Source organism: Drosophila sulfurigaster, chromosome 2R (assembly GCF_023558435.1).
Source record: "Drosophila sulfurigaster albostrigata strain 15112-1811.04 chromosome 2R, ASM2355843v2, whole genome shotgun sequence".
NCBI classification, from domain to species: domain Eukaryota; kingdom Metazoa; phylum Arthropoda; class Insecta; order Diptera; family Drosophilidae; genus Drosophila; species Drosophila sulfurigaster.
The window spans coordinates 22095170-22106337 of record NC_084882.1 but is presented as its reverse complement, the minus strand read 5'-3'; positions in this window follow the sequence as shown (position 1 = coordinate 22106337).

Here is an 11168-nt window from a genome sequence, read left to right as displayed (position 1 = left end):
TGCATCAGTCTTCTACAGCCAATGTTCAAGTTGCCGAAATGAACAAAATTTAATATTAGCATAAGCATTAACATCCTTATTATTTTAATTGAAATTAGGATTTTTAAATTATTGTAATGTTCATTAATTACTTGAAGGGGTTCTTAATTTTTAAATTATTTGTGCAAGGTGGTTGTAAAGATGGTTGAAGAATAGAATTATATTTAATTCTTAATATTAATATCCAAGTATGACAAATCAACAGTGCCTTTAATGAGATCGAAACACCACATAACATATTACATATCAAAGATAATATATGGTACATAGATAAATAGATATAATATATGTCTCATAGATGTGACTCATTAGTCCCGACCTGCGCTTTGGGTTGTAACCAAATGTTGGCCATTAAGTGGCTGAGTTGGCCATTTAAATTGAAAGGCATTACTCAATGTTATGGCCTAAACCTATCAGGCGTGATAAAACTAATGAGCCTACCGACATTTTGTCTCATTTTCCGCTTGCTTTTCGAATTTTCTATAAAAGTATGCAAGTGTGTGTGTGTGTTTGTGTGAGCCAAGTTAGAAACGGCCAATCAAGATGACAGTTTTGGATGTAGGGTGAGTATTTCAATGATTCGAATGGGCATCATAAAAATGATTCAATTGGCGGTTTGACTGAAATAAAAGCCGTCAACGGTTGTTCATGTTGTTGTTGTTGGCGTTGTTGTTGCTGTTATTGCGGCTAAGTAAGTACATATATTTAGTATTATTGCTGGAGCTGGGCGTCTCCCAAAAACAAGTTTTGCGCTGTCTCCGATTCTCGGCAGTTTCTCTTTAAACGCCGACTTATAAGTTAAATGCGCCTTCGATAAAGACGGCGATGCGAAATGTTAAAATAAAACAAATTTATGTTGCAATTAATGGCTTCGATAAAGTCGGGCCTACGACATGTTGTGGTCGATAAAACCGCTGTCTCTTCACCCCCCCTCGCCACTGTCTGACACTGACTGAGGAAACGGGGCCCCAATGAGATTAACACATAATCAAGCTAACATGTCAGACATTTGCATATGGAATTGAATTGAATTTAATCTGAACTGTGTTCGCTTTATTCTTTCTGTTTATTTGTAGATCCGTTTCAGTTGTGTTCTGGCTAAAGAACAGTTACACCGAAGCGATTTAAAATTTTAATTAATCCAAGTAACGTGCACTGGAAACAGTTGACAACAGAATTCCAAAGCATGAACAATTTCAAGTTGGCCAAAAAGCGAAAGAGAAAGATGGGACAATTGTCAGCCAGAGTCGGGCTCAAAGGGGCAGTGGTAATATGAGACCACAAAGGCACGGACGTCATGATGGCACCAGCAGCATCAGGATGTTGCTTTTAGGGTTGAGCGGGGTATGATGGCAAAAAAGTTTCAATGCTCAAACAGAGAAAGAAACGGAAAGACAGAGAGAGAGAGAGATAGAGCGAGAGAGATAGAGTTGGGTTCGAGTTTCAGTTGTGGTGCAAGTTTTATACCCGCTACCCATAGGGTAGAGAGATAAGACAGCGAGACGTGGAAGAGACCGCAGACACAGGCAAAGTTGGGTTCGAGTTTCAGTTGTGGTGCAAGTTTTTGGTTTTGGGCTGCGGCCATAAATTATCACAGACAAAGTCATTCGTTCCATTTCGAGCGAAACGCGGCTGCATGACGAAGCCAAGCAGGAGAGCGTTGGAGTGGACTGAAGGCAGATTTTTGGAGTGGTTGGAGTTGTGTTTTTTTTTTTTCAAAGGCAAAGGCAAAGCCACAGTTACAACCACAGTCACATGCCGCAGGCCGCAGGCTGACAGCTTGGGCTTAGTTGCTCGGTCTCGTATCTTCAGAATCACACAATTCCATTTTAAATTAAAACCCCAAAAGAGGAAAGCGCGTGGAGTCAGAACCAGAAACCAGAAAGAACGAACGAAGAGAACAAAATGAATGCAACAAGGAAATCGAATACCCATTCGATATTGTTGTTGTTATTGCTAATAAGAATAACACAAAGAACGCTATGGCCCATAAAGCGGGCAACAAAAAAAGATAAATTGCATCTTTGGGATCACACGCACGCAGTCGCAGGTAGCGCAGCTCCAACTGAGAGATGCAGATGCAGATGGAGATGGAGATGGAACTGAGCCGCGTGCCTTCCCACAGATACATAAAAATGTGCACATAATGGCCGCTGCCCAAAGACAGTTGAAAAAGAGCGAGAGAGGAAGAATACATGTCTAAAAGAGAATGAGTGGGAGAGAGAGCGAAAGACTTTACAGCGGGCCGATTGTCTTTCAAATTGCAAAGCGTTTTCTCTGAAACTTTTTTTTTGGTTAAGTAATCTGAGCTTGCCGTGAAATGTGTCGATAAGAAAGAGCTGCGATTGTTTTCCAATCTTAATAATATGCACTGCGATTAATCGACTTGATATTCCAACTAATATGACACCTGTCGCTGACGCTGTTTCTTTGTGCGCTGTCGTCTTCAATTCCCCAAAATAATAATATTTAACTCTATCAACAAATGCGTGGGGAACTTACTATAAAAAGCATTTGTCTTTGATTGAGTTATTGTTGCGTAAAAACTTAAATTCGTTTTTTTAGAAACTCAATCTTATAAAATTAATTTTTTTTTTCATCGCATGGAATTTTTGGAATGCGCTTCAAATTCACATTTTTATCAGAAATATGATGTTTATGTATGAGAATATCCTACTATATCTATATTTATAAACAGTTGAGGAGCTGTTCAGAGAGATCCCATCGATGTCCTTTAATTTATAGCCTAGCTTTTATTAATATTTATTAAAAAAAATAATTTCAGTTTCGACATGCCGTATATTACTCATTATTAGTAGTAGAAAACATATTATATTAAATTACGTTTTTCTAATGTGAATGAAATGAACAATTATTAATATCATATTATAATATAATTTGGTTGTATTTGTATATAATCGATAAATTTACACATAAGGATTTACAGACTAAAAAAAATTTGTATGTATTTCATTTAAAAAAATAAAAATTAAAATATTAAATTGATTTTAATGTTTCATATTTTTATGTTTTATTTAAGTGTTTTCTTGAAGGCCGCATCTGACACAGGTTGAAGTTTATAGTTTTATAATTAGTAAATTAGCTCTTTATAAATTTATTTTAATTGTCCGCTTTATACTTATGGTTATAGTTTAATAATTAAATTAAGTTTATTTAAGGTAATTCCCATAGTTTAATGGAGTTCCATTCGACGTGTGAGTAAACACTTTAGTCTGGGGTCTGCTTAGAGGTATTAACTAGCAAAAACTAAACAACAAATTTCTACGGTTTGCCATGGAAATAAAGTGCAATCAAATTGAGCATCAATTATGCGCTTACTAATAGAGCAAAGAAGAAATAGTCAATAGTAAATTAAAGGCTAATCGAAACGTGTTTATGAGACTGGGACCAATTGATGACGAATTCTAACAAAGAGTAATTTGGAGAGCTAACCTTCGCCATAGCGGCATTTGGCAAATATGAGAGTTGAGTGCAAACGAGACGCGCGTCAGCAGCGTTTGGCCTCTAGGAGCATGTGGTTGCAAGTTTTTTTATGAACTGTTTACTGCCGTTAAAGTCACTTTTATGTGCCGTCCGTAGTCATAACTGTCGCTGGCGATGACGACGATGACGATGGCAATGGCAATGGTAATGGCAATGGCGTTGGGCTAGCGGAAATTGTCGAAGGTGCTGAGAGATGATCGGGCACAGAAGCTGCAGCGGCAGCAGGATCAAATTCAAAGTGCTGCACTTGGAATAGTCAACGCCGTACGGGAAAATGGGAAAAAGGAAAGGGAGATGGAGATGGAGAGGGAGACAGTTTTATGTCTGTTTACAGTCGTAAATGTTGTTCAATTGCAAAACGAAATCGAGATGTAGCCCAAGGCAGAAATACAAGCCAGAAAGCAATAGATGTGACTAGAGTTTATCAGAGTACAATAAGAGTACAAAAATGAAAAGTGCCTACAGACAAACGATTAAAATTATAACCGGGTTGTGCAGGACAGCACACAGGGGAAATTCAAAAGTGGTTGGGGTAAGGGAAAGGTAAAGGAAAAGGCAAAAGCAAAAGCAAAGGCAAAGGGCATGGCCAACTGCCATGCTTACATAAAGGGCAAAACAATGGCCGTATCTCAACGTTAGTTGGCTCTGTCTGTGGCTCTCTCTCTATCCCTTTGCTCGGGTGTCATCCCTGCTCACCACACTTTATGACCTTTCCTTAATCTGACAGATACGTCACGGCCACAGACGCGTCGCAGCCGAAGTCGCAGTCGAAGCAGACGAAGTCTCACATATTTGTATATTTCTTCTCTGTTTTGTGTGTGTGACCAGCAGTGAAGAATGCCTTATTAAATATTATTGTATTGTGTGAAAGTCGACAATATTTGCGCGCTGACATCTGTTCAAGTGGCAGCCATCATAGAAGTAGAAGGCGGCTGTGCTCAAAAGGCATATAGCAGCAAATGGTTATCGAGCATCTCTTGTCGATTAGATGTGGCATCGACTTTCGCCCGAAATCGCCGAGAGGAACCTCGTAAATTGTCACAGATCAAAACAATTGGCACTGGACGAAGCCTGACAAGGAAGGCGGACTCAAGTGGCAGTTGGACAGTAGTCGAAGACGGAGAAGTCGGTGCATTGCCTTCATCATGTTTATTGGCTGGCAAATTGTATACGCCGACCTGAATCACCTCACATGGCGCACCTCCTTCAAGGAACTGCGACCTCCTCGCTACATTGCCAAGATGGCGATATCGTCGCAGTCGTAGTCGAGGCAATTTTCAGCTCGACGTTATTATGCAATATAAATCAGCAAATGGGCTCAACAGAAACACACATACACGTACACATACACAAACACACAGAGACAGCTACTGGGAGGGTGCCGTGTGCTGAGCTGTATTTTTGGGGATGAGTTTGCCAGCAGCCATGTGCAAGGGTCCTCAGTCTTGCAAAGCCAATATTCAAGTTGCCAAATTTAATTCGAAATGATAACAGAAGTTCCGAAAATGTAACTGGCAACCGTGAAACTGCCGTGCGAGTGACAAACCAACGTTTCCTTCGAATTCGTGCTACTCGTATTCTCTTTTCCTTTGTTTTTACAGTGGTGTGGCATACCAGAACATGATTGGGAAAAACTTACATATTATACGTTTTGCTTACTCGCATCTCAAAGAAAATAATATATTTTAAATAATCTTAAGATTTTTTATTTATTTTTAATGATTTTTAATTTCGTTCTCAATATTTTAAAATTTTAATTTTGTATGACATGCAAGAGCATGATAGCGATAAAATAAAATATATAATTTTTTTGAGGTATTCCAAATCAAGTAAAAATATATTTAATCGATAAAGGTATATATTTTTGAAGTTTATAATTCAAACATAAATAAAATAATAATAAAAGAAATACTTCATTTTATATTTAATACATTTTATGTTTACAAAAACTTTCCTATTTCAAATTTTAATATTTTAAAATAATAAATTATGTTTTCAAATAAATCAAAAATTCTTTATATATTTTTTTTTTATATTTATACAAATTATATTAAGCATTTTATAAATTTTATATTTATGGTTTACTATTAAAGCAATACTGTTTAAGTTCGTGAACTGACTTGAATAGTTTATAATTATTTAATTTAACTAATGAGAATCACTAAAGTTTCTTCGTAGATTGTTGTATTAATATATATAACATATAAAACAAGTAAAGGCAAATATATTTATTCAATAATTTACCCAGAAAACTTTGATATAAAAAGATAGATAGCTGACTTTAACGAATAAAGTATTATTTTACTAATAATACGAAGTCATTATCCGATGAACCAAACTAGAGCCCAGTTGTGAAGCTGAAATATGATTGTCTTAAAAAGATTTAGTACATTGATAGTAAACATATTAAAAATAATTGAAATTAATAGGAATTATATGTATAGTTTAATTTCGATTAATAATAAGCTATAATTTATCAGAAAGTTGTGTGCTCTTTTATACTTCTCCCATTGTCAGCGATGTAATGTTTACAATATTCGTAGCACTGTGCAAGGCCTAACAAGGAAGGCAGCGTTGTACCTGATGCTGAAACCAATTCGGCGCCTTTTTCGACTACCAACATTCCATATAAATTAGTCTCATGGGTGCAATTTTATTAAATCAACAAAAATTTGCAATGTTGCCTTCGCAGCGTCTTTTCAGCCCTAAACGCCTGCTTGTGCTCCTGTTTAACCGCCCCCTTTTACGCCCCTTGATTATGGCGGATTGAGGGGTGGGTTTGTTTTCTAAGTAGCCAAAGTCAAACGTGGGCGAATGGTTTTCACTGAGGCGAGACAGGAATCGTGATATGGCGTGGGGATTGTGTGGGGGGAATGGCTTGTGGATATTAAAAAGATTGTGTTTCATTTGAATGCGGTGCACATTTGTCGGTTGGCATCCAGCTGGATTATTATAATATATTGAAGATCGCTTAGTTGAAATTTAGTGCTAATGTCAGTCCGAAGACCCAAAAGGAGGGCGCAATGGAATAGAGTATTAAAGTAATGCCAGTCGATCGGGTTGTCAAACCGAAGCGCTCATAATTTCTCATTTGTTTTACAAATTTTTCATTTTTCATTTTTCATTCAAACATATTGAAAAGTGGAAAATGTGAAAAATGTGCGCCATGGGCTTTGAAGTAAATATTACGCAGGCCAACTGAGAAAAAAGGCAAAACTCATTTCATTTTGTTAATAAATTATGATGTAGTTGCGCGGCATGTGCAAAAAAAGAAGAGAACAAGAACTCTGGACTAGAGAGGTCTATGACTGCACACACACACATGTGAGTGAGGGAAACATGAAAAAGTGCCAGGGGATAAAATCAACCTGTGCATTCGCAATGAGCTGTGAGATACACACGACGCATCAACAACGACAACGACAACAACAATGGGCATGGGCACAGGTTGTCATTTGCTGAAAATGGGTAACTGCGACAAGGTTTGCAATTGGGACCCTTAATTCGCACATATTGCACAGGGAGAGAGAGATTGGAATGAGGCGTGTTTGTTTGCATTTTTTTTTTTGTGTATTGTTTAAAACACCCTTTGTGCATTAATGGCGGCCCAGGTTGAGGGGGATGCGACTGTGGCTGAGCGAAGAAGAGAGGGGGTGAGAGCACCATTGGAAGAGGGTGTTTTATGCCTTGTTTTATTTATGCAAAATTATGTTTCAATTAAACGAAACGCGCTCTGTAATTGCCAGATATTACATTTGCCCAGCATCGCGACCATTTTGCCACGCTGTTGCCAGCCAAGGATTCAACTCCTCGCAACCAGGAGCGAGGAGAGATGGAGTATTCGTGGCAAGGGCAACAGCTGTGCGGCGCTGTAATTAGACCGCGCATATGCCACAGGAGTAACAGCGGCAATGGCAGCGAAGGCAAAGTCTAAACATCAGCTGAATTTAAAGTAGGATCAGCGCATCGCGTTTGCGGCTTTTGTTTGTGCCCTTTGCAAGTCAAAATATTGTAATTCTTGTTTTTTTTTCGTTGTTGAGCGCAACCCGCGAACGAATTTGAATGCCATAAAATGTCATAGTTTATGTGCGATTTGGCATCAGAATTACACGGCTGACTAACGCTGATCCAAACACAGTATAATGCAGCACATTCATCCAGCAGCGCATCGAGAAGGACCAACAAATGAATTCACAATGATCGGGTGCTTGTAAAATGCACAAAAATGTGAGCAGACTTTTTTATTTACTTTACCAATTATAAGTAATCTATAGTATAACCAACAAAATTAAAGGATTTAAAAAAGACTTCTAGTCCTTTTTTTTTTTACTTGTATATTGAATACATATAAAATCAGAACTAAAACCTATCAAGTGACGGCTTTTGCAAAATGCACAACAAGTTTGTCGGCTTTACATTTATAAGTTATCTAAGATTATACTCGATTTTTTAAATGCAATTTATATTATTTAGCAAATAATTTTATAACTGTGTCTGTTTAGTCCAATACAGCATATAGCAAATAATTTTATAACTGTGTCTGTTTAGTCCAATACAGCATAGGTTACTATATTTTTATAGCAAGTTGAGAAAAGCAATGTCAAAATATGAAGAAGTACTATTGAGACATAATGTTAAGATAAACTAGTTTCTAAAACTGAGCCAATTTAAATAGTAATAAAATATAAATGAATTCTCAAAAATGTTGATTATATTTCCTATAAATTTCTAGCCTAAAATTTAAACATTTGTCTTATGTGTAATATATATTTGAAACGTTTTACATATTCAGCTATTCTAATTTAATGGAAAACGTGTTAATTTTATTTCATTTGTCATTAAAGAAATAAATTGTTAAATAATGTATTAATTCATTTCTATGCAAATTGTTCCACAATTAAATTGATTTGTAAAACTAAATTCGCAGCTAATATTATTGCCGCACCCAATGTTTTTAAGATGCTAGATGAATTTTTAAATATATAAATAAAGTAAATACATATGAATGTTTGATGCATACCGTGTGTCTGTACTTACGTATACTTGCGTCGTGAAATAAAAAATATTTGAAACGCTGCCTTATAGCATCGATGATCGTCTTCGGGGCCAGTTTATCGTACAAACTTTTCTAATAACAGCATCCAAATGTGAACTTATGCCAAGCTACGTGCCTCGCATGGCAATGTCCACGCCCAGCACAGGACAAGCGACTACCTCGACTCGACTCCTCCGCTTCGTGCCCCCTTCACTCTACTCTATTCCACTTCACTTTGCAAGTTCAGCCCAACACACAGTCGACAGCCCGCTCATCATCAATGGGGCAATCTTCGGAACGCCATTTTGACGTTTTCGAAAGTTTCTTTTATTGCATACATGAGCCATTTGCGTGCTTGTGCTTCCGTTTCCGTTTCCGCTTCCATTTCTGTTCATCGCAGCAGCGACAACAGCAACGACAGCAGCTCGTTGACACAGCCATTATGCTGTCGTTGCTCCAAAAACGGGACAGCGTCTAGCCTCAGCCTCAGCCTGTGTCTCTATTGCCTCCTTGTCTCCTTTCGTCCTCGACTGGGAGTCCTTGGCTGCTGCTTGGCTTGTTGTGCACATGTGTCTCCCATAAAGGGCGTCGTTATGTGTGCTCTTATTATCATAATCCGTTGAGTTGTTGCCGCATTAATTAAATTTAATTAAAGGCGTTTTGCAACATTTCGCCTGTACGTGGCAAACGTTGCAAATTGCAAATCTGGCAATACCTCCTTTCCCTTTCTTCCCCCTTGCTATCTCGACCCCATGTGTCTTGCGCGCCATTGGAATCTATATCCCTTAATTAATATCCGCAACATCTGCATTAGGCAGTGTTAATTTATGCGCCATTACGGGATTGCTGCCCGACTCAAATTCAATCATTGCGATGATGTTGAGAAAATACTACGCAGAGTCATGCAGTCATATTACTGTGCTCAGCCAGTTTTTATTGGTTTTGGAAACCAAATTGTCAATTTTTATCAGAGGTATTCTAACTTATTCATTTGAAAGCCATAAATATTGTTTTATCTACAAATATGAAATAGCAAATAGTTATATAATCAAATTAACCAATTGAATTGATTTGTTCTGTAATAGATTGTAAACAAAATTGAACAAAAGAGATTTGCTTATCGATTTAGGTGAATTAGCTATTTTCCTATTCACCCTAAACATTTAAAGAAAATTTGATATTATCTTTTTAGTTTTGAAAGAAGTTTTGTGAGACATTCAAATTTATTAGTTTAGTTTAGATTAATCTGCTGAGTTTACCATATATGATTATAAATAAATTGACTATTAATATAGTAAAAGTAGAATATCCCCAGAAGAGTGTAAGTAACCTTTCAAATTAGGAAAGAAGAAACATTGCTATCGAATTTAGTTAAGTTTTAAATGAAGGTCGACGAATCTGTGGTCTCGAAGTAAATATGTGAAAATCTGACGTTGCACAATTATGAAATTTATGAACACAACTTTTTAGTTTTTTAATATATTTATTAATTTTCATTGTTGTTGGCTTAAGATTAGGTTTCTCATAATGCATGCTATCGATCCATAGTTATATAGATCCACACTTCAATTGCTGGCACATTCCGAATGTTCAGACACTTTTCAGGCGTGGAAAAGTCCAATCAAATGTTGCACAGCGAACCATTTTAATGTGTAATTCTTGTTTTTATATATTTATTGTTAATGCTTTATTTCGTCTTATAACTGGGATGCAATCCACTGCATAATTTATTTACAAATATTTGGGGGGGCAAAGAGTTGCTGCACATTTCACTCTCTCTCTCTCTCCCGCCATCTCTCGTTTTATCTCTGCCTCTCTTTAATTTTCTCTCAGTGTAAGTCGTTCATAAAGATTTGAATATCATTCAATTACGTATATGTCGGTGTGAAGACATTTGTTTGTTATTCTATCGTTTCTATAGTTTTGTTTATCGAATATATTTTATATTTTTTATTTGTATGTATGTGTACTTTATGTACTTGTTAGTAAATAGGTTCTTGTCTTCTACGTATATAACTTTTGTTAATCGATTCTTGTTATAGATTTTGTGACCCTTGCAGGTCCCTCAATGTCATGGATGGGCTTTGTGTTATACTATTTGTTTATGTGTATGTTGATGTCAGCATTATTCGTCAAATAAATAAAACAAGTGAAACTCAAGGTTTTGTTTTTAATTATTTTCGCATTCATTTGAAAATCGCATAAAATTATATAATACACAATTTGTCACAAACTAAACTTAAACTAAAATTAACAGAAATTATTTTACTTTTTTCTTTTGCATTCAACTGAAACAATAATTGTAATTTGCGCAAAACACATTAATGATGTCGATTTAGAAACAAAACAAAAGGCAAAGTGTTTGACAGTAACAAAATTCAAAAACAAATGTAAAGCATTTAGTTTAATAATATCACGTAAACCAATGAGGGGAGGAATATAAAAATTACTTCGAAACAAGGACGATTTTCAACTGGAGACAGACAAAAGACAGCAAAATGTGAGATTCTGTTTTTAATGTTAACTACATACACATATGCATATTTATATATATACATATACGCGTACATATACATATATATATAAATAT